The following is a 23,385-nucleotide window of genomic DNA, read 5'->3' as shown; positions in this document are numbered from 1 at the left end:
CCAGGGAGGCCACGGCGCTGCCAAGGCAAACAAAGGCTCATTGCTACCGCAGAACATGCTTGTGCCTTTCAGGGCTGGCCTCGTAGAGCTTGCTGCCTCCAGCCCAGGCCGAGGTAACACCTGGCCCGCCAGCTTCTGGCGCCTAATCAAGATATCAATCATGGCGGGGGCAGGGCACACTGGTGCCCAGGGCTCCGGAGCCCACATGTGCAGGTAGCTGGCCTGCCCTGGGGCCAGTAAGGTTTGGCAGGAGTTAGGAGCTGAGGGGAAGCAACCAGGCCCCCAAAACGGAGCCCTTAATTAGGCTGATATCATCCAGCACAAATGTTTCTCCTGGAGGAAGGCTTCTGGGTACCCAAATTATATCATGCAAAATGCAAAAGAGGCTGGGGAGATGGCTCAGGCGATGAAAGGCCTGCTGTGCAACCACAAGGATCCGAGTTCGAGCCCCAGAACCCACACGAAAAGAAAAAAGGAAAAAGCTGGGCATGGTGGCATGCACTTGTAATCCTGCCCTGGGATGCGGACAGGGAGATCCTTGGGACTCAGTGGCCAGCCAGTCTAGCTTAATGGGCCAGCTCCAGGTCAATGAAAAGACCCTGGATCACAGAACAGGGTGTCTGTCTTCCACATCACACAAGCATAAGTCTGCATTCTCTCACACATGTATGTGTGCATGTGTGTGCACACACACAGTGCAAAAGGAGGAGAAATAAAGCCAAGGACTGCAGGGCAGGGCAGGGCCGGGCCGGGCGGAGTCTGAGCCTGTGATTAGGGACTCAGCCAAAGCCTCGCTCCTGACTCCTATCTCTTCGTACCTTGTTCAGGATTTCTGGAACATGTTTTAAGAGCGACAGCAAACGTCTTGAATCCTGGAGCAGGGTGGAGATGGCCCAGTGGATGGTGCTTGATAAGCAAGTGTGTGGACTGGAATCCAGACTCCCAGCACTCACATAAAAGGCAGGTGAGTATTGTGGCCAGCCTGTAATTCCAGAGCTCTGGAGGCAGAGACAGGAGAGCCCTGGGGCAAGCTGCCTACCTGGGTGGACTCCAGGTTCAGAGAGAGAGAGACGGGGGGGGGGGGGGGGGGCGGGGAGGAGCACCTAAAGAACAGTGGTTCTCAACATGTGGATTGTGACCCCTTTGGGGGTTGAACAACCTCTTCACAGGGGTCACCTAAGACCATTAGAAAACACTGATATTTACAGAATGATTCATAACAGTAGCAAAATTGCAGTTATGAAGTAGCAATGAAAATAATTTTATGGTTGGGGGTCCCCACAACACGAGGTATCACAGCGTTAGGAGGATGAGGACCACCACTATAGAGGAAGACACCAATGTCACCATCTGGCCTCCAGACACACTGTACATGCACCTGATACATGAACGAACACACATATGCCTACACACACACACACACACACACAGAGAGAGAGAGAGAGAGAGACAGACAGACAGACAGACAGACAGACATGCACACACACGCCCCTACCTGTGCACTAGGTCTGAAAGATCAGGTGTGATATCCCCAGTTATATTGTAGATGAGGAGAGTGAGCTCAGAGAAGTGACGTCTTTGTACCACAGCTGCTTGATGGTAAGTGCAGAGTCACATGAGGCCTGTCCCTTCTCAAGACTCCCGCAGCTGGAAACTATGTCTGGGGTCCCTGCTGCTGTGCTGGGTGAAAGGCTGGTAGCCAGCTTTCCTGGGATTCTCTGCTGGCTCCAAGACTGAGGAGAACACCAGGGTTACAAAGGGGAGGAGTCTGGAATGTGACCTGAGGTCATGCCTTATAGTACCAGAACCTCAACCAGTCCTGGGCTGGGAAAGAGTACTCATTTTCGTCCCCACCCAATTCTGTGGAGGTGTGGTGTGCTGCTGGCCAACTAGGGACCCGATGCTTCTAATGATCAGATGCTTGATGCTTCCGTGTGTGGCTGGCAATGGAGCACCAGGTCCCAAGCTTTGGATACTACAGTGGTATAGGCCACTTAGTTGATGTACGAATGTGCCTTAGTGACCTCACTTTGACAAACCATGCCCGTAGTCCCTGACTCACGGTCCTCTTTGAGGATAGAGCGGACATCTTCTGTAGGTGAGATTCCATCTCTGGTGAGCCCAGGAAGCTCCAGGTACAGGCATGGATCAGCCAGAGTCCCGTGATGTGACTATGTATCCCCATGAGGTGCTCAAGTAGTCTTTGTTCCCCTGGACATTTTGGTCTTTCCCGGAGACACACTTTGAATTGTCCCAAGATCCCTCAGTGAAGGAACCCAGCAGGTAGTGCATGACCTCACTCAGCTCTATGAGGGCACCCATCCTGTGGGTTGGTGACCATGCCATACTAGTTGTGAAATATTTTAGATGTTACTCCCTATTATATACGCAGTAAAACATCTTGCTGTTGGAACACACATGTACAACACTGAGACAAGAACCTGGGCACTGTCCTGTTCAGGTGCCAATCATTGGGTCAATAGATATTTGCTTTCGTCTTCCCAGGAAAAGTCACTCACCATACAGGGACAATGAGTCAATGTCATTTAGTTGTGCTTCCATGAGTGGTCGAACTCCGTGCCAAGAGTGGAGAACACAGTAGGTATTTTGCTACGTGGTGAGTGTTTTGTTAAGGGCTGTTCTGGCTCCGAGACTGGAGGCGATTGGGACAAGGAGTCTAGCCAGCAAATTAAGTACAGCTAAGAAAAAGCAGATTCTATGATGGCTGAAATCTCAGGAGGAGGAAGAGGAGGGACTGGCAGGCTTTGAAACAAGGTCCATCAAGGTCAAACAGGGTCATATTCAGAGCTTGGCGGCACAGGGCAACAACATTCAATGTTGCTCCCAGTTCTGTGGATTTAGAATCTAGGAGCAGACGAGACGTGTGGTACTGGCTGGGGTATTTCCTGGGGTCAAAGCACGGTGTCCACTGGGGAGGTGGTCATACTTCACATATAACATACAGGAAGCCTAAAAGCAATTTTACACAGCCCTTTCTATTTGTTTTATGGTGTGAAATTTGCCACTTGAGTTTCAAAGCATTTCCGGCTTTTGATTTGGGGGTTAGAGATGCTCAATCCGAATTTTAAACACAACATCAGGAGAAAACAGGGACTTTGTGTATTTAACTACACACCTTACTGGGAGAGGGTGAAAATGCTTCCAGAGCTCAGTGGTCTCAGGTGTCTTAACTCGGCTTCAAGGGGATGGGGTGGGAGAAACACAAAGATGGAGCCACAAAGCTGGTTGTAGAATATTCTGTGAATAAAAAATAGGAATGGACACATTGTTCAATAGGGCATCTGTCAAACACCTAAGGGAATAGAGCATGCCTGGATCTGGTGGTTATTAGAAAACATGAGGAGTGTATAAAGGTTGATGAACTACATCCACCAGCAGGCATGGGAACAAAGCCGTGACATTTTCGTGTTTATAAAGTATGAAGCATAGAACCAGGAGCTGGGGAGATGGACATCAGCAGAGCACTTGCTAGAGAAGCGCTCCTGAGTTTGGTCCCGCAGAACCCACCAAGAAAAGCCAGGTGTGCTGATGTGTGTCTGGAATCTCGTTCCTGGGAGGCAGGGACAGGAGCCCCCCTGGGGCTTGCTAACCAGCTAATCTACCTGAATCAGCGGCAGGGGAGCTCCAGGTTTGGAGAGAGAATTTCTTAAAAAAAAAAAAAAAATGTGGTGGACTGGCTGGGAAGATGGCTCAGTCGATAAAGGAACTTGTTGGTAAGATCGATGACTAAGGTTGGATCCCTAGGACCCACACGGTGTGGGGAGAGCATGAACTCCTGCAAGGTGTCTTACAACTGCTGTACGTGCGCTACAACATGAGCGGGGACACACAGTCTCTCTTTCTCTCTCCCCCCCACACACATTTTTTTCAAGCTCTTCCAGAACGCCAGCAGTAGACACATATAGTTGGTGGAACTGCAAGTGGTGTTTATCATATTTTATTTTGGTTTTGTTTGCTTGTGTTTTGCCAATCTCCCCCCCCCCCCCATAATGACTATATGTCACTCTGGTAATTAATTACAAGCTTCAGATGTTCCCGTGAAAGGGACCTGCCCAGAATCGGCTAACACTCCTCAGGCAAGGGCCCTAACCTAGCCTAGTAGCATGGGATAAGATGGGGGCCAGCACCCCAGGAACAGAATTACCCATAATTCTCTTTGAGCATTCCCTGGGCAGGAGCATTCCCAGTGAAAGGGGAAAGGTTTCTACCATGAATTGCACTTCACAGGAGAAGTGAGCAGAAACAGCCCAAGTTGATCATTAAGACAAACAGACAGGAAAGTCCCGGCTCCCAGGTTTATACATCAACTTCCTGTCAAGTGACCTGGCCAGGGGAACACCATGCCAGGTGCCTTGCAACAAGTCTACAGCATGGCTGTTCCCCTTCCCCAAGGTACCCCTAAGGAAGAGAGACACTTACCAGAAGCAGGGTGAGGGAGACACAGAACCCAGAGGAAGGAGGCAAGTGACTGACCTCCTCGTGACTGTGAGTCATGGGACATCTGCAGCCCTTTCCCCGCTGGCCAGTGACCCGCTGCCCTTAGAGTCACAGGCAGCATTTTTCGGAGGTGATGCTGGTGTCCTTGCCAGTGTTCACTGTGACCTGGGCCCTGGTTGCTGGAACCTCCTCACTTGGCGAAGACCCTCCCTCCCGGCCACCCATCCCCACCCCCGGCTGTGTATTTGATTTTACCTGGTAGGTAAGGAAGGTCAAGGGACCATCCCGAGCTACTGTTTTTGTGTTTGCTCTGTTGACAGTTGGATACCAGAAGGGATCAGTTGAAAGCCACTGAATTTTGATGGAAGTCCAAAAAAAAAAAAAGAGCGCCGTGACTGTTGTTACAGGCTCCGGCTTCATCAGAGACTGGCAAACAACGGTGGACCTGTGTATCTCCTGGGACAGAGGACCTTTGTGAGGATGGCTGAACCTGCAGGGGTAATAATACCTGTCACTGTGAGTGAAGGGCTTCCTGGAACAGACTGACTGAAACCTGAGGTAATTGCAGGGCCAGGGTGTGGCCGGGTGGGTAGAGGGCTTGCCAAGTGTGCACCAAGCCCTGGGTTCCATCCCTAGCACCACGGAAACCAGCATGGTGGAGCAAGCCTAGGTTCTCAGAATGTGGAAAGTGGTAGCTGAAGGGTAAGGAGTTCAAAGTCACCCTCGGCTACACAGCAAGCTTAAAGTTAACCCAAGCTACATTAGGCCCTGTCTCAAATATGATGAGGAATCTGGGAGAAAATAGTCTTATGTGTTCCCGGGGGCTGGGGACCCTGATGGAGCAGGGCAGTGGGGGGCAGGTTGAGGTGCTGTTGAGTATGCAGGGGGGGCTGCCTTGGCCATGGACGTCAATAGGATATCACCAGTGAGGCTGGAGGCTGCAGTTGCATCATTTGTGTGGGTCTGAGAGCTGGGATGACCAACATGGAAGCGGTGTGTGTGTGTGTGTGTGTGTGTGTGTGTGTGTGTGTGTGTGTGTGCAGGTACCCCTAAGCTCTCTAGCACAGCTCAGCTCTCAATGGAGGCCCTGGCTGGCTCCGTTAATCCAGCATCCAGAGGGGCAAGAGACTGGTCCTAGGCCAGAGGGGTAGGGGAGGGACTGCTGGAATTCCAGCAGGGAATAGTTGGCTGTCTCTAAGGGGCCTCCTGAGAAAATGGCACTCGAGAGCTATAGACTTCCATGTCAGTCAGACAGAGACAAGGTGGACAGTGGCCTGGGGCCCCAAAGGGCTGAAGTCGGGGCTCCCCCAACCACTCTGGGAGCAAGAGATCCTTCCTGCAGGACACTGCCTCCCTCCCCAGTTTTGTGGGTGGGTGGGGCCTCCATCAGGAGCTGAGCTGTGCTGAAGAGTTTAGGGGTCCCTGCTAAGACTGGGAGACCCGCTGCCTAGAGTCACACACCTATGTAGATCCCACAAAGAGGGCCCAGACTCTGCGTGCCCGGATGTGGGGACCACAGGCGTCAGGAGAGAGAGACATGGCTGCAGTCAGAAACTGCAGAAGTTGGGGCCCTTGGGTTGGGCTAGAGTCTCCCTTCCTTTTGATGCTTTTTTCCTCCCTCCCTTCCTTCCTTCCTTCCTTCCTTCCTTCCTTCCTTCCTTCCTTCCTTCCTTCCTTCCTTCCTTCCTTCCTTCCTTCCTTCCTCTCTTTTTCCTCCTTCTCTCCCTCCCTCCTTCCCTCCCTCTCTTCCTCTCTCTTTTTTCCTCCCTCCCCCTCCCTCCCTCCCTCCCTCCCTCCCTCCCTCCCTCCCTCCCTCCCTCCCTCCTTCCCTCCCTCCCTCCTTCCTTCCTTCCTTCCTTCCTTCCTTCCTTCCTTCCTTCCTCTCTCTCTCTTTTCCTTCCCTTCCTTCTTTCTCCCTCCTTCTCCTTTTTTTTGGTGACAGGCTTATGCGATGCTGGGCTCTGTACTGTAGGCGAGCACCCCACTGGCTGGTCTGTACCCACAGCCCTCCTGGTTGCTTTGATCTCCGATGTTTGCTGCCCAGCAGCTGCTCTGCTGTGTGAAATCCTTACGTTCTCTGGTAGGTTGGCCTCTTTGGCTGTGTGGCCACTTCCCCGTCAGGCCTCCCAGCCTGAAGGAACTCAGAGAAGGGCTCTGTCCCTTGGCTGCCTTTCCTGAAAGATGCCACCAGCCATCTCCCCTTTCCATTCGGTGACCTGCTGGCCTCTCTGCTAAAGCCGCAGAAGCCCTGAGCCAGAAACACCTGGCTCAGGCGCTCCCGAATTCCTGTCCCCCAGGAACTGTGTGAAATAATAAATGCTTAGTGATGTTTTCAGTTCCCAGCCTTTGTGGGAATCTGTTATGCAATGACAGAGAAACTGACAAGCCCGGAGTGTCTGGAGTGGAGGCAGAGAGGAAACATAGCGCAGGATTGCAAGGGGGACGGGGTAGGGGTGGGGTGGGGGTGAGGGGTGGGGGTGAGGGGTGGGGGTGGGGTGGGGGTGGGGGTGGGGGTGGGGGTGGGGGTGGGCAGAGACAACGGGTCTGCAGGGCCTCTAGAAAAAGATGACTTCCAGGCATGCCCAGCGTGTGTCCCAGGATAGCTGTGAAGGCAGCCCGGCATGTTTGTTGACCAAAATATCATGTCACTACGTCAAAAAGATTAGACACCCCTGAAAGAACCTAAAAACCCCGAGGTTCATTAGAAGGGCACAGCGGCATCCCTGACAGAGAGTGTGCTGGGAGGTTGTGGGGAGGGAAAAAGGAAGAAGAGGTGTGTGTGTGTGTGTGTGTGTGTGTGTGTGTGTGTGAGAGAGAGAGAGAGAGAGAGAGAGAGAGAGAGAGAGAGAGAGAGAGAGAGAGAGAGAGAGAGAGAGACCTTGACCTGACCTAGGGAGCAGATCTAGGGCATGGCAATGCAGATGGACAGGCACCACTTTGAAGGAGACGTGGACAGCGAAGGGACCGTCGGGTCCACTGTTCTTGCCGTGGTCGTCGACTGGATGGTGGCTTACAACTAGACAGAGGTCTAACAAGGTTGGGTCAGGCTGTCCCAATCGGGGTACCCAAGACCGTGAGGGGTGCAGTCAGAACTAGGTGGGAGAGGACTCTTAAGATGCTCAGGGTCCTCGATAAACAAGCAACAGGCCCCAGCACAGAGGAAGGTAGAGGGGTGTCCGGGTGAGGGGAGGGCTCCCCGGAGTCCAGGGTGAGGAGGAGCTAAGCCGGAACATGTAAGCCAGGCCCGGCCGGCCGCCAGAAGGTCAAGTGGGCCTGATCCGGTGCGTCCTGCCCGCCCCGTGTGAAGGCTGCCGTAAATCATGCTTGGTGGTTTCTAGAGTGAGTGGAGGGTGAAGAAGTTGGACGTGAGGTAGTGGCTGATCTGAGCAGAGAGCAGACGGGTAGGAGGCTCCATTCCTCCACACAGGGCCTCTCCACAGCGGGGCTTGCAGCATGCTCCCTTCAGCCTAAGCCACCCCGTCCTGCCCCAGGTGCCTGTGTGTACCCTTCCCTGGGGTGACATTTCTTGCCCATTCTTTCTTCCTTTCCTTTTGTAGGTGTACCTGCATATCACAGGGACACATGTGGGGGGTACTCATACACATGAGCACATGGGTGTGGAGACCACGCGACAGATTCAGCTGTCAACCCTTGCGTTTTGAGACAGGTCTCCCACTAGCCTGGAGCTTGCCAAGCAGGCTGGGATGGCTGTCTAGCAAGACCCAGGGGTCTGTCTCTCTCTAACGCCCCCAGAATTGGGATTATAAACATCCACCACCACCCTTGGGTTTTTTGTTTTGTTTTTAACATGAGTTCTGGGAATTGAACTCAGATCAACTGAAAGCACCCAGGTGATTTCAAAGCATGCTCTGTGCCGAGCCATGTCCCCTCCCTCCCTCCTCCCTCCTTCCCTCCCTCCTTCCTCCCTCCCTCCTTCCTTTCTCTTTCTAATTAGTTGTTTGGACTACCATACAGGGTGACGACCTTCATTACGGTATTTTCACACACACATCGTCGTTTAACTTCGTTCTGGTTTATGTAACCTGGAGAACTCTTGTTCATTCTTTGGGTCCCTGGAGATGATGTTCCTCAGGGAGTCCTCCGTGTCCACACTAGTCCTCCGTGTCCACACTAGTCCTCGGTGTCCACACTAGTCCTCGGTGTCCACACTAGTCCTCGGTGTCCACACTAGTCCTCCGTGTCCACACTAGTCCTCCGTGTCCACACTAGTCCTCGGTGTCCACACTAGTCCTCGGTGTCCACACTAGTCCTCGGTGTCCACACTAGTCCTCGGTGTCCACACTAGTCCTCCGTGTCCACACTAGTCCTCCGTGTCCACACTAGTCCTCGGTGTCCACACTAGTCCTCCATGTCCACACTAGTCCTCCGTGTCCACACTAGTCCTCCGTGTCCACACTAGTCCTCCGTGTCCACACTAGTCCTCCGTGTCCACACTAGTCCTCCGTGTCCACACTAGTCCTCCGTGTCCACACTAGTCCTCTGTGTCCACACTAGTCCTCCGTGTCCACACTAGTCCTCGGTGTCCACACTAGTCCTCCGTGTCCACACTGGTTGAAACCTCTATGTCATGGTCCCCGAGGCACAAGTCTTTCCTCCAGGCCATGTGAGTTGTTCATGATTCACCTCTCAGGAAGAGCAGGGCCTGGTGGGTAGTGGGAGTGAGGGTGGAGAAGTGAGGTTGAGAACCAGGTTCCAGGTGGGCTCCCAGCGCCCCTGGGTTGAACATAGTTTTGCACTCCCTGAAGGGGAGGGAGCCCTAAAACAGTGTTCGCTTGGTCTGAGAAGGTCTCTTTGGGGTAGGCAGTGGCCGCTGCATAGACTCATAACTGGCCCAAGGGATGAGAGCAAGTGACGTTTGAGTTCTCAGTCCTAAATGGGACATTTTTTTCCAACCTCCTTGAAGCTCAGGGGACACTACAGAAGAGGGAGTGGGAGGGTGTAGGAGCCCGAGGAAGGGGCGGCCTGCCAGGGAGCACTGTCTTCAGGGCATGGAATGGGTGCCTATAAATAACCCCTCATCCATGTGCCTGTGAGCAACCCTCATAAAATACGTCGTTATACACACACCCTCACATAGATCCTGATTTTCTAAAAAGCCCCAAACAACACAAATGAGATTGCATAGTAAATAAGTGAAGTTCAGAACATGGCTTCCCTAGGCTCTCTCGGGGGCATTTGAAGAGCCCAGTGGCCACATGGGGACAAGACTGCTTGCTGGGGTGAGGCCTGGGGAAGCAGGAGGCCCACCACCCTGGTTTTAGCATGGCTTGAGGAAGTGGGAGGCGAGGCAGCAGATGGTCATGAGGAAGGTGAACGCGGGTCTTTCTTACAGAGACCCCATCCCACTCTCCCCTCACCCTGGTCAAACCTCCTTGGGTGACAATGGCATCAGCATCCTTCCACACAGGCCAGCCTCAGGGACTGTTAACACTGGAAGACTTACCTTATTTCATTTGACATTTATCCATGTGTGTGAGAGAGAGTGTATGCACACACGCATGTCAGTGCTCATGGAGGCCAGAAGAGGGTGTTGGATCCTCTGCAGCTGGAATCACAAGCAGTTGTGACCTGTCTAACCTGAGAGCTGGGATCCAAACTGGATCCTCACTGAGAGCAGCAAGCACTCTTAACTGCTGAGCCATCTCTTCAGTTCCTCCCAGGGACCTTGGAATGGTTACTGAAGGATGGGCAAGATGGATTGCGTTGGACAAAGGATTTCTTGCAAGCGATTATGGGCTTGCAGTCTCTAAGTTCTTGTCCCAGCTTCCACAGACCTGGCCTAGGGCGGGTGTTGTGGACTGAATGAGTCGGTGGGTGGATTTATGGATCGGTTACTATGATTGCTATCGGTTATATAGTGAGCAGCCACATCCACAGACTGGCATTTCCAGCCCACTGAGAAGGCAGCCACTGTGCCACTACACACAGGACCTCATCAAGGTAATGATGAACCCTGCTTCTCATGTCATGATGTGGGAAGGAATTAAGACGATCAGATAGCAAGCTCTGGTCTTTTAAAACAAGGATTGGCCACCCTGCTCACCAGAGAGAGGCCTGTTCATAAGCGTGTGAGCCAGGGGTGTCAACCACAGAGCCTAGACGTGACTCTAATAAGGCACAAAATCCTCAAAGTGCAGGCTTGACAGCAAGTAAAGATGCCCTGTATGTCCTGATATAGATAACATTCTTCATAACAGCGGGCCAGAGAGCAGCCAATGGGGTGGGCTGCAAGGTGCTCATGGGGCGATAGCCCACCCAGAGAGGACGGCCTGTGAGGTGCTCATGGGGCGATAGCCCACCTAGAGAGGACGGCCTGTGGGGTGTGGTCAGAGGGTACAGGGGCTATGACCTTGTCCTGTCCCTCCAGGTCAGCTCCAACGCTGGACTTAGCCACTAGGGCGTCAGGTCTGGCTTCTGTGATTCCGAGGCTGCTGTGTCCTCTGGGCAGACAGACTTAGAAGTGGGTGACAGGGCAGAGGGTCCGAGGGGCTTTGTGTCCATGGTTAGACAAGATACGAGAATGGGGAAGTCAGCAGGGATGGGGGAAGCAGAGGCAGTGGGGCCCGGGTAACTGGAGACCCTGAGGAGTTCCCCTGGGGGGAAGTGAGTGGTGATCAGGGAAAGGAGAGTGTGTGGAGCCAGGTAGAATAGGGACACAGGGCTGGAGGAAGGTCTCAGCATCTGTGTCTGGCAGCTTGAATCTTCCCGTAACTCCAAATCCAGGAGTCTGACTCCCTCTTCTGGCCTCTGCAGGCATTGCATCCACATGTGCATACCACACACAGATGCACATATGTACATATGATTTTAAATAATAATAATGAGACAAAAATCTTTGAAAAAATAAAAGAACGAGGACACAAAAGCAGCCACTGAACTGCAGGAGGTGAGGGGACGTGGCTAAGTGCTGCCCTCAGGGGTTGGTGACGGACAGGGGTGAGTCCCCCTCAGGTAAGGGGTGGGGTTCTGTGGGCGCAGAAATAGAATAGAAACAATATTGAAAAGAATAAAGTCAGCAACTTAATCTACTTAATCCTTTCATTATTTGTTTGTTTATTTATTAGACAGGGCCTCACATAGTCCAGGGTGCCTTTGAACTTGCTATACAACCAAGATTGACCTTGAACCTCTAATCCTCCTGTTTCCATCTACTCAGGGATGGGCTTCATGTGGGCTACAAAGCACTCTTAATTAACTGAACTACATCCTGAGCCCCATCTGATCCTTTAAAAGATGCAGCAACCCAGTGAATTTGGTTATAACACAGGAAAGAGTCCAGAAATAGATGTTTATGTACATGCATGCTCGGTCTATTTTCAGTCAAAGTACAAAGATAATTTGTCAAAGTGATATTCCTTTTGTGATGGCTAGTCTTGGTTGTCAACTTGACACACCCAGGAAGAGGGAACCTTGATGGAAGAATTGCCTTCGTCAGATTGGTGTGTGCATATGTCTGTGGGGGCATTTTCTTGATTGCTGATTGATGTGGGCCCACTGTGGGTGGTACCATTCCTAGGCAGGTGACCTGGGGTCTGTTAGGAAGGTAGCTTAATGTGGGCCTAAGAGGAAGCAAGGAAGCAGCACTTTGTGCTTTCTGCTTCAAGCTCCTGCCCTGGTTTCCCTTAATGACAGACTGTGAGCTTCAAGTGTAGGATGAAATAAACTCTCTTATCCTAGCTGTTTTTAATCACAGCAACAGAAAGGAAATTAGAACACATTCCAACAGTTGTAACAACTGGACACACACACGCAAAAATGCATATGTACCCATACACGTGCATGTGGGTGCACTTGTGTGTGGAGGCCAGAGATCATCATTGAGTGTCTTTCTCGGTCTCTCTCCACCTTATTTTCTGAGACAGTGTTTCTCACTGAACCTGGAGCTAAATAGTTCAGTTAGGTGGGCTGGCCAATGAACTCCAGGAATTCACCTGTTTTGCCTGTCGGCACTAGGGTTACAGATGTTCACTGCCATGACCAGCTTTTACGGGATGCTGGAGATCCGAACTCAGGTCCTCACTCTTGGGCAGCGGGCACTTTACCAGCCAAGTCTCCCCTTCCCTTCAACAAAACAACAGCAGTCCCCACAACCACTCTATTTCTTTTGAGTTTTTAAGTTATATTCACTTATTTATTTGTATGTGTATGTGAGTGTGTAGAGGAGCATACAGCAAGGGACAGCTTGTGGGAACTGGTTCTCTCCCTCCGTCGTGTGGATCCCAGCAATCAAGGACGGGTCATCAGGCTTGGCGGCAAGCACCTTTACCCACTGGGCCATCCTGCCAGCTCTCTGTGCTTTTTGAAACAGCGACTCTCCCTGAACTGGGGTTCGCCGGCTAGACCACGTGTCCTGTCCTGATGCTGGGTTTGCAGGCATGTTGCCGCACAAGGTTTTCTTTTTTTAATGAGGGTTCTGGGGAACAGAGCTTGTGTCCCCCCTGCTGGCATGGCAGGCACTTTACTGACTGAGCCAGCTCCCCAGACCTCGGGGAATGTCTCATGGCAGCTTTGTTTATAATCAGCCAGCTGCACAAGCCTGCTGATCCGAGTTCAATCCCCAGAACCCACATAAAGGTGGGAGGTGGGAGGTGAGAGGTGGGAGGAGAGAATGGATTCCCAAAAGCTGTTCTCTGACCCCTGCACACATGCTGTGGCATGCATGCACCTGTGCGTGCACACACACACACACACACACACACACACACACACACACACACCACACACACACACACACACACCACACACACACAACACCACACCACACCATACACAATAATATCTGCAAAAATAAAACCATTAGGACAAAAAGCCAATCAGGTGACAGGATTGGGAGTGGGTGACTGGTATGATGGTTGATATTAATTGTCAGCTTGACAGGATCTAGAATACCCCAGCTAGTGGGCCTTCTGGACATCCCTGAGGGGGTTGTCTGGACTGCTTAATTGAGTGGGAAGACCTTCCCACTGTGGCCATTCCCTAACTTGGGTTTGGGACAGTATAAATCGGGAAAGGGACCTGAGCAAGGTCGTGCATTCATTCCCGTTTCCAGATTACGGGTGCCATGTGAGCAGCTGCTTCAGGTCTCTGTGCCTCCATTTCTCCACCACGGATGGTATCTTGAGCTGGGAGCTAAAGCAAAGCCTTTCTCCCTGAAGTTGCTTTTGTTAGAGTGTTTTATCATCGCAGCAGGAAAAGGGACTAAGATAGTTGGGCACCCATAAAACCCGTAAGACCGGACACCACAGAGGGGGATTTTATACAAACTGTAAAGTATCACCAGCTGAAGGGAAGCATAAGATCAACTGTAGGATGTGGCCAGTGACTCAGACCTCATTACAAGTGAATGGCATAATCACATGGAAGGAGGCAGGGACACAGAGCTGAACTGAGTGACTCTGGAAATCTGTGTTTTGTTTGGCTGCCGCGCGGCTAAGTTGAACAGTACTGCACACGGAAATTGTCTTGGACTCAGAAGATCTGTTTCCCATGCAGGTACAGATGAACTCTCTCTGTATACCAGTGTTGAACAATTAAATATTGTAGATAATTACAGGCAGGTTTCCCCAGAAAAGGAACTCACAAATAATAGAAGATAAAATGCTGGGATGATGGTGGCGACGTGGCACTGGAGTTTTCAGTATGAATGTGTGTACACGCACACACAATTCAGACACGTGTGTACATGGATTACGACACACACCCACACTTCCTTGTTGTCACTGTGAGGGCCTGGAAGCCGTGACAGCTGAATGCCAATGGCCACGTGTAGCTCATGGTTCTTAGTTTCTATGTCATTAAAAAAAAGGAACCAGTGTTCTACAGGGAAGTGACTGAGTCCAGAGCTATGCAGAGAAAATATACCACTTGAAAAGGCAAGCTTCCTACGAGAAGAGCCCAGTGGGACTGGGGAAATGGCTCCGTGGGTAAAAAGCACACCAACACTCCCTCTTGCGTGGTACGGGTGAGATGAGCAGGGGCGTTTATCCCCACGCAGCCCTGGTGAGCCCCCCGCCCCCCCTCCCCACTACAGTGGTGTCACCTGAGGCCTTTGGGACGATCAGAACTCACACTGCAGTACAAGGACTCTTCTCGGTGCCAGTGAAGACCACACAGGAGCCAGAATTCCCATCCTTCTCAGCAGCAATGCAGAACTCTCCTACTCGGGAACCATTGGGGGCTGAATGGAGCCTGGTCTTCTGTTTCCATCTAGAGGTGACGAGGTAGTGCCTCACCCCTGTCCCTGTCGAACTAAATAGCCACGACAGAAATTGCACTTGACGATTACAAGCACACTTGAAACAACAAATGTCAAGCCTCAGCAAAAACAAACAGAAAAACTCAGCAAAGAAACAAAATTAAACGACATTTAGAACTGAAAAGAAAAGTAACTGAAAGAAAAATCTCAAATGGATGAGCTCAACAGCAGAGTGGAGTTGATGGAGAAGAGGACCGGTGGACCCGAGGCTAGACCCTCCCTGAATAATGGAGAGTGGGAAAAAAAAGACTCAACAACAACAAAACCAAAACTAACAACAACCAAAAGAAACCCAAACAACAGCAACAACAACCGAACCTAAACTCAAAACCAAACCAGCAACATCATCAGCCACAACCAATCCAAGCCAAAAGAAGAGCAGCTGGAGGATGATCCCTCGGGCTCTGTGGTGCCAAAGATCTAAGGCATGCGCTACTGGAGTTCCAGGAAAGAGGAGGAGGCTGGAGTTGAGAACATGCAAGAGAGGCCTGGGAGATGACTCTGACTGAAGGTGAGAACTAGAGGTTGGCTCTCCAGAAATTCTACTTGTAACTCCCCCAGAAGGTGGAGACAGGGGCTCCCCAGAGTTTGCGGGTAGCCATATTAGTGACCCAGCCCAAAATGAGTTATCTCCATCAATCCCCTCCGTCATGGCTCAGGGAACCCCACGGAGGATCGGGAGGAAAGCGTGTAAGAGCCTGAGGGGACGGCGGACATGAGAAAACAAGGCCCTCTAACTCAACAGGATCAAAGCTCGTATGAACGCCTCTCAGAGTCCGAGACCGCATGCACAGGGCCGGCAGGGGTCCGCAGCAGATGGGGTCCCAGAGCTGGAAGAGTAAGTGGACACATGGCCCCCACGCCTAACCAGGAGGTATCGCCAATTGGTAACCACTTGCAAATGAAAATTGAGTTTCCTCCAAAGGAGTCTCACTGGGAAACAAACCACTCCTAAGGGTGGCTGCAGGACCCGCAGTCAAGGGTCAACAGGAAATGGACTCAATGGCGTTTTGGAGGCTTCTTGTCCCACGTCGTATCAGAGACTTTTCTGTTCTTTTCCCCTCTCTCTCTTTATTTTATTTTATCTTATTTTTTATTTTATTTTATTTGTCTATTTTCTCTCTCTCTCTCTCTCTCTCTCTCTCTCTCTCTCTCTCTCTCTCTCTCTCTTTTAACGTACAGGCCATTTGTATATATATCATGGCTCCTAATTCAGTGGTTTTTATGGGGTTCCTGAGTGTGAGAACAAGGGGGCTTCTGTTTCTTGTGCCTTCTCCTGGTTTTTTTCTCCCTTCCATTTGTTTTATTCAATTCCATTGTGTTAGTTTTGCTCTGTCTTATTATATTTTATTATTATCCCGTAGAATCCTGTTTGTTTTCTAATGAGAGACAGAAAGGGAGTGATCTGAATGGGAGGGGACGAACCAGGGAGTGGAGAGAGGAGAAATCGTAATTAGGATATATTATATGAGGGCCAAAAAGAATCTATTTTCAATAAAAGGTGAGAGAGAGAGAGAGAGAGAGAGAGAGAGAGAGAGAGAGAGAGACAGAGACAGAGACAGAGACAGAGACAGAGACAGAGACAGAGACAGAAAGACACACACACAGAGAGAGACAGAGACAGAGACAGAGAGATAAGCAGAGAGAGACAGAGAGAAAGAGAGAGAGAGAGATCCTGCCTCAACAAATAGGAAGAATGAGAGGGGATGATCTCTAACATCAACCTTGGGCCTTCTCATGCACTGGTACACATGTGTACCCCCACACATGTGAAAACAGCACACACACACACACACACACACACACACACACACACACACACACACACGAAAAAGAAAAAATACAGAAAGAAAAATAATGATTCAAAACTGCCCATGTTTGGCAAGAAACATGAGCTCTTAGGACTAAGATGAGGGTCCATCCTATGGACTGAATGTCTCTGTCGCCCCCCACATTCCTATCTTGAAGCCCAACCCCCTAATGCAATGGTCAGGAGGTAGGTACATTTGGGGGTGGGTCACAGAGAGATATGAAGAGTGTAGGGTGGAACCCCCAAATGAGATCAGCACCCACCTTTTACAGTATTTATTTATGTGTACGGGTGTTTCTTTGTGTGCACACACACCTGCTTGGGGGTCCCTGTTTGGGGGACCCTGTTTGGGGGTCCCCGTGGAGGTCAGTAGATGCCACTGGTTCTCTGGAGCTGGAGTTTCAGGCAGTTGTGGGTGCTGGGAACTGAACTCTGGTCCTCTGAAAGAGCAGCAAGCTCTTCATGACTATGCCATCTTCGGGCCTGGGATCGGCATCCTTCTGAGAGTTCTGAGTGCTTCCTCCCTCCAGAAACTTGTGAAGGCATAGTGAGAAGCCTGCCTTCCAGCATGGCGAAGCAGACCTCAGCAGACATGGAGTCTGCTGGTGCCTTGATCTCGGGCTTCTCAGCCTTCAGAACTGTGACAAATAAATATTTATTGTTTAAGCTACTTAGAGTGTGATATTTTGTTATACCACCCTGAGCTGAGACAATTCCAAATGGGAAAAAAACACAAAGAAATCTACGCCAATTATAATTAAGTTATGATTATACTTCTGTCAACTAGAGACTGAGAAAAAAATCTTGAAAGCAGCCAGAGAAAATTGAGGAAACACAAACTGAAGTAACAGCAGAATTAGAGACGGTGAAAGCCAGAAGAAAGCAACAGAGGATTTCCAGTACTGAAGAAGAAAAGCAGTCAACTCCTAATTCTGCTGCCCACAAACGTATCTTTCAGGAAGAAAGGCACGAGGCTGGGAGGTGGCTCGGGGGTAAGAGCACTTGCTTGGTAAGCACAAGGTCCTGCCTTTAAAACCTCAGCACCCACATGAAAAGATGGGTGTGGCTGTGCTGCGGGTAACCTCAGCTCCGAGGGGTGGAGACAGGGGACTGAGAACTGGCTGGCCAGCCAGCCTGGCTGAACGGTGAGGTTCTAGTTCAGTGAGAGACCTTGTCTGAAGGCAATTAGGTGAAGAGTCACAGACGAAGACACCAAGTGTCTCCTCCGGCCTCCACGTACACATGTATGGGTGTGCATATTTGCACATTCACATGCATATACCATACACATATATAACATATAAACATATGCAATACCATATACAGGTCCTCAACAACACCAACACCACACACACACCATAATTAAATATTTATTTTTTAATTTTGTGTGTATATGTATGTGCCTGAGTGTATGTCTAGCACTACCTGTGTGCAGTGTCTGCAGAGGCCAGAGAGGATGTTGGATCCCTTGAAACTGGAGTTACAGGTGGTTGTGAGAAGCCTGACATAGATCCTGGGAGCCCAACTCAGGTCTTCTGCAAGAGCAGCAAGTGCTCTTACCTGCTGAGGCATCTCTGTAGGCCCTGCACACACACAATTGAAAAGAAGAATAAAAAGAAAAGGGGGTAAATCAAAACAGCTTCCAGGCAAAGGAAAACTAGGATTTGTTGTTAGCCCATCAATGAAAGAATGTCAAAGAAACTTTCATGGACGGAAAGAAACAGAGGAGGGTCTGGAACAGTGAGAAGGAAGGAATAACATATGAGTAAAATATGGGCAAATGCAATACTCCTTTTTGTGTTTTCCAAATTATGCTTGACAACAGAAGCAAAATGATAATGCTGGGTGATGTGATTTCAAATGATGTTCATAGAGGAAACAAGAAAATTACAAGCAGGACATAAAATAAGGTGAATCTTTGTGTTCACTTAAATGGACAAAATGATGACATAAGGTTTTATGTCTATAAAATTTCATATCTGGAGAAATCACTAAAATTTCTGTGTAAAAAGATACACTCTAAAACACTATAGATAAACTAGTGTGGATTTATCTAAAAGGGATCTTTTAAAGTGTGCTAGTAACTCACATAAACTAAAGTAAAAGAAAATACATAAATGAGAAGCAGAAGACAAAAATAAAAAATAAAATGGCACCAAGGAAGCTCTAAAAATCAATTGGTACACTAAATATAAAAGACCTAAAAACATCAATTAAAAGACAGAGATTGGCAAACATTATTGAATTACAGGCTATCTACATAAAAACTTCCCCTGATGAAAATTACAAAAGTACATTGAAAAGGAAAAGATGAGGAAAGACATCATAGAAACATTAATCAATGAAAGAAGTGGCTGAGAATGTAGTTTAGTGATAGAGTGTTTACTGCCATGCATAAAGCCCCTCGGTTCAGTGCCTAGAACTGCCAAAAACAGGAGTGAAAGCAGTACTGTGCTTGTGTTAGATTCAGTAGACTTCACATCAAAGAGACAGAGAGGGGCATTACATACTGACAAGGCCAGTCAACCAAGAACATGCCGCAGCCTTAAATATAGACCCAACAAGAAAACAGAACATCCAAGCAGGTGAAGCACAACCTGCTAGCACTGAAGAGACAGAGAAACACACGACTGTAAACAAAGATTTCAACACCCCCTGTTCAACAATTGATATGACAGTTACACAGAAAACCTGTGAGAACTTGATACCATCAGCCTACAAGATGCGACTCGGGATATAGATACTCCAACCAATGACAGAAGAATCATCCTCTCCTCACCTTTGCCCCCTCCCATCTCTTCTCCTTTCTCTCCCTTGACCTCCTCCTTCTCCCTCACCTCTCTTCCCTTCTTTCTTCCCTCCCCCTTCACCTTTCTTTTATGAGGTTTAAAACAACTCAAATTCATTTACAGTTGTGTAGGTCAGATGATCTGTTGTGGGTCTCACCAGCACTGGAGGTGGTTAATGCCGGTTTCCAGAAGTGGGGTGCTGTAAAAGAGCATCATTGCACATACCCTCTGACTTCCTGCCTCATCATGTGACCTCTCTTTCCTCACCTACACACCCATCACGATGCCATTCACCACCTTGAGACATTGGCAAAAGATCTTTACAAGAGGAGAGATGGGGTTGTTCAATCTTGGACTTTCTGTCTCTCCTGTGTGTAAAGTCCCTGGCCTCGGCTCTTTTGTTACAGCAACTAAAAAATGAACCAAAGCGGTTCTTAGATTCCTGTCCCTCCACATGCCCACAGCCCCTAGGGGACAAACAATGGGCTCAGCTGCTCTAGGTTCAGTCCTTCATGGAGCTCTGGGAAGGTAACAGGCAGCTCTGAGGGAATTTCTGTGTTTTGGGTCCTTAATGGGCACCTTCTCATCCTTTCTTCCCAGTTCTTCAAAGACTGGACTCATTCATGCCCATTCATGGAGATGGAAATGGAGGCACAGAGACATCAAATAATCTGACCTTTGTGAGGGCTGGAACCAGGAGCCAGCCAGGTGACCTGACACAGAGGTCAAACTCTTTCCCAGATGTGGTCTTATCTTAGGGATCCAAAGCCTACCCAAGAGTGTGAGTGACTATGACCAGACCCTAAGGACCAGGCATAGGGCTGGGCCTGCCTAAGTCCTCCTGATGGTAACCTTGTCTTCTGGCTCCTCTGCAAGGTTGGTACCTTATCACATGGAGTAAGCAAACGAGAAGCAAGGAGTGGTTGACAGCAGGTGGTCGTGAGGGTCTTACCAGTTCTTATTCCTCCCTAGTTTCAAAAGTCAAGATGGCCTCAAGGGGAGAACCTCCCTCTTGCACACCAGTTGAGCTGCTTCAGAGTAAAATGGTTTTATTTGGCCCCTGGACATCATTCCTGAGAAATGAAGACTGCAGAGCATGTATACTCTGCAAACTTCTTGTCTCTGATAACTAGCCAGTGTTGGGTGTGATCCAAGGACTGGTATGTTGTGGGTTTCCAGTCTAAGCTGGTCTTGGCTGCCCTGGGTGGAGGCTTTAGCTGGGCTGGATTCTTGGGACTTTATTTAATACATACCAAAAATGTTTGGGTCAATTGCAAAAACAGAGATGAACATCCCTGTATTTCAGTTCCAGTCCCCAGCTTAATGGCATTAGCCACAGTGATGTCATAATGCAACCCACACGCACGAGGGCTGCTCTGGGTGACCATCTGCTGGCTGTGAGCAGGCACTGTGGCTGCCCTACACAGTGGACAGAGGTTAAATAAAAGCCAGAGACAGCTGGAAGAGAACCACATGGATGCTTCCAGAATCCACGACTTCCTGTCAGTGTGCACTGCATGTCAGAAGAGGAGCTGGCATGGAGCGAGGCGTGGCTGGACTTCTATAACAAGGACATGTGAGGTTTGCATAGGTGGGCACGCCTTGTTTCATGGAGATGACAGCAGTGACTTCAACTTCCCTCTCAGCAGAAATCCCCATTGGCATCTCTAGCAGATTGTTATTCCCTGAACACACCTAGGGATGGGCACTCCCTCCCTCCCCTCCCTCCCTCACCTTCCTCCCTCTCCTCCCTCCCTCACCTCCCTCCCTCACCTCCCCCGCTTTCCCAGAACCCTTCCTACCTCCCAGCCGCTCTCATCCTCAGGAAGGACTGAAGTTTCTTAGTGGGAGCAGGGCTCTGCCTGTCCACGTTAGGGAAGGGTTTGGGTCTGGTTTTAGTCTTGGCCATGTTTGAGCTGTACCAGCCCCTTCTTCTCAGAGTCTTTATGGGGACTTGAGAGCAGCCTACCTATTGAGGTGAGTCTGGGCCCCAGACAGGGTGGGAAACTGGAGGAAGAGCCTGTATGCATGGCCATCATGGGAAAAAAAAAAAAAAAAAGGAGGGCCTGGAGGACTGCAGAGATGCTCAATCGGCAAAGGTGCTTGCTGTTCAAGGATGAAGATCCGTGTTTGGATGCAGGGCAATCAAGATGGCTCAGGGGGTAAAGGTGCTTGTGGATAAGTGTGATGACATGAGCTTCATCCCTGGAACCATGTGGCAGCAGGAAAGAACTGACTTCTCCAAGCTGTTCTCTGACTTTCATACATTGTGCACATGTACATGCATACACACACACCCACTAACAAGCAAATGCATTTTTACACAAACACACAATAAATAATAAATACTGCCTTTTAAAAAGTGGCCTAGCAGGCATGGTGGAGAGACAGAGAAAGAAGGACCCCTGGAGCTCCCTGGCCAGGCAGTCTAGGTGAGTTGGTGAGCTCTAGATTGTGTGAGAGACCCTGTCTCAAAATATAAAGTGGAGAGTAATTGATGAAGACATGTGATGTCAACCTCTGGCCTCTACATAAATGCATGGCATGTATATGCATCTGCATACACACACACACACACACACACACACACACACACACACACACACACGGTGGGGGTCATCAAGATGTTTCAGTGTGTGAAGATGTCTTACACCAAGCCTGATGACCTGAGTTTGGTACCCAGAACCCACATAGTACAAGGGGAGAACTAGGTCCTACAAATTGTCCTTTGAACTCCAAAGACATGCTGCGGCATGCATGCTTGTGTGCGCACACAAGAAAAAGAAATAAAAAAGAAAACTTGAGGGTATCAGATGCTCACCTGTCTTCTGGAAGCCTCTGTGCTCAGCCTGGTTCTCCAGCATAGCCTGTATCATGCCATCATGGTGGGGGCTTTGGCCTGATGGAGGGGACTTACTTGAGCTCCCATGGGACTTTGTGCTTAACTAGCTTTGTCTAGGCTTTGGGTCTGTCCTTGGGAAGTTGGACAGTGGGCTGGTACCTGGGTGGTAAGGGAAAGAAATGGGTGTCCTTTCAAGTTGTGTGACTTTTTCTGGGGAGAGGTGAACAAAGGTCTATTATTCACTGCAGCTAGGACACGATGAGAGACCAAAGGCACAAGTCTACCCAAGTCCAGACTAGTGGAGCAGGGACAGTGGATGACTCAAAGGCAGCTGTGTCACCGAAGAGCTTGCCCCAGCCCGGCGATGGCTCGCACAAGCAGCGTCCTCGGAGCTTTCTGTTTAACTCCTAGGCAGCTCTACAGGTTGGAGAGTCTCTTCCTGCCAGCAATTGTTACTGCTTTCCCAAGCCAGGGAGGGGCCTTTTGAATCTTGTAATTTTCATGAACTTCCTGAGCCATTTAATTTTCTGGGTTTTTTTCCCCCTCCCTTGAATCATAGAGGAATATTTCAATTAGGAGGAAACATCATCATGCATGACATGTGGGAAGTGAGTGGAGGCAGGCAAGCCTCGGGGCAGCAGCAACAGCAAAAGCTGAGCCATGCTCACCTAAGATCCTAGTTCCCAGAAGCTGTACCGTCAAGTGAAGGCCACACCGAGTGTGGGAGGCAGAGTTGCTGGGTATAGGCATCCAGTGAGCAACAGGTTGGAACTGCACAGATCAGTATGACCTCAGGCCTGTAACGTCGCTACCTGTCCCAGTGGAGCCCAGGATTTTTCCTGGAGCATAGTGGCACCAGAGCACCTGTCTCATAGATCTGCAGGCCCCATGTGTGTCGGAGATAGGCCTGAGTGTGGGCCCATCTTCCTCCATCTTGTACTCTGAAATTAAGACTCACACTCCTGTGACGTCCCCACCATCAGACAGGGAAGGGCCGGCCTTAGAGAATATCTGTTCTATTCATTCATTCGTTTATTATGTTTCTTGTGTGTGGCATGTGTGTGGGGTGCACCACTCACCTGTGAGTGCTCCTGTGGAGACCAGAGGTCTATGTCAGATGTCTTCCTCTACGGCTCTCTGTGTTGTTTGAGACAGGGTCTCTTACTGAATCCAGAGCTTTCTGATTTAGCTGGACTGGATGGCCAGAGAA

At 49.9% G+C, this 23,385-nt stretch overlaps 1 protein-coding gene across 12 annotated transcripts in view; it reads left to right on the top strand.

The window, feature by feature from the left end:
• The first annotated feature begins 771 nt into the window (after positions 1-771).
• Positions 772-23,385, top strand: part of LOC143267765 (uncharacterized) — a 26,128-nt gene continuing 3,514 nt past the window's right edge. The window contains exons 1-7 of one of the 12 annotated variants that reach the window (XM_076547221.1): positions 4,566-4,716; positions 4,866-5,016; positions 6,401-6,538; positions 13,529-15,245; positions 15,394-20,209; positions 20,306-22,598; positions 22,735-23,385. The exon at positions 22,735-23,385 is cut by the window's right edge and continues 3,514 nt beyond it. The gene's annotated coding sequence lies outside the window, so the exon portion shown is untranslated. Of the gene's footprint in view, positions 965-4,565; positions 4,721-4,865; positions 5,017-6,400; positions 6,539-13,528; positions 20,210-20,305; positions 22,599-22,734 lie in introns of those variants that run through there. The other 11 variants (XM_076547220.1, XM_076547219.1, XM_076547214.1 and 8 more) reach the window with 11 other exon arrangements.

The sequence above is a fragment of the Peromyscus maniculatus genome, chromosome 11 (assembly GCF_049852395.1).
Source record: "Peromyscus maniculatus bairdii isolate BWxNUB_F1_BW_parent chromosome 11, HU_Pman_BW_mat_3.1, whole genome shotgun sequence".
Taxonomy (NCBI): domain Eukaryota; kingdom Metazoa; phylum Chordata; class Mammalia; order Rodentia; family Cricetidae; genus Peromyscus; species Peromyscus maniculatus.
Note: the sequence above shows the minus strand (reverse complement) of the source record. Positions and strands in the feature narration are given on the sequence as shown.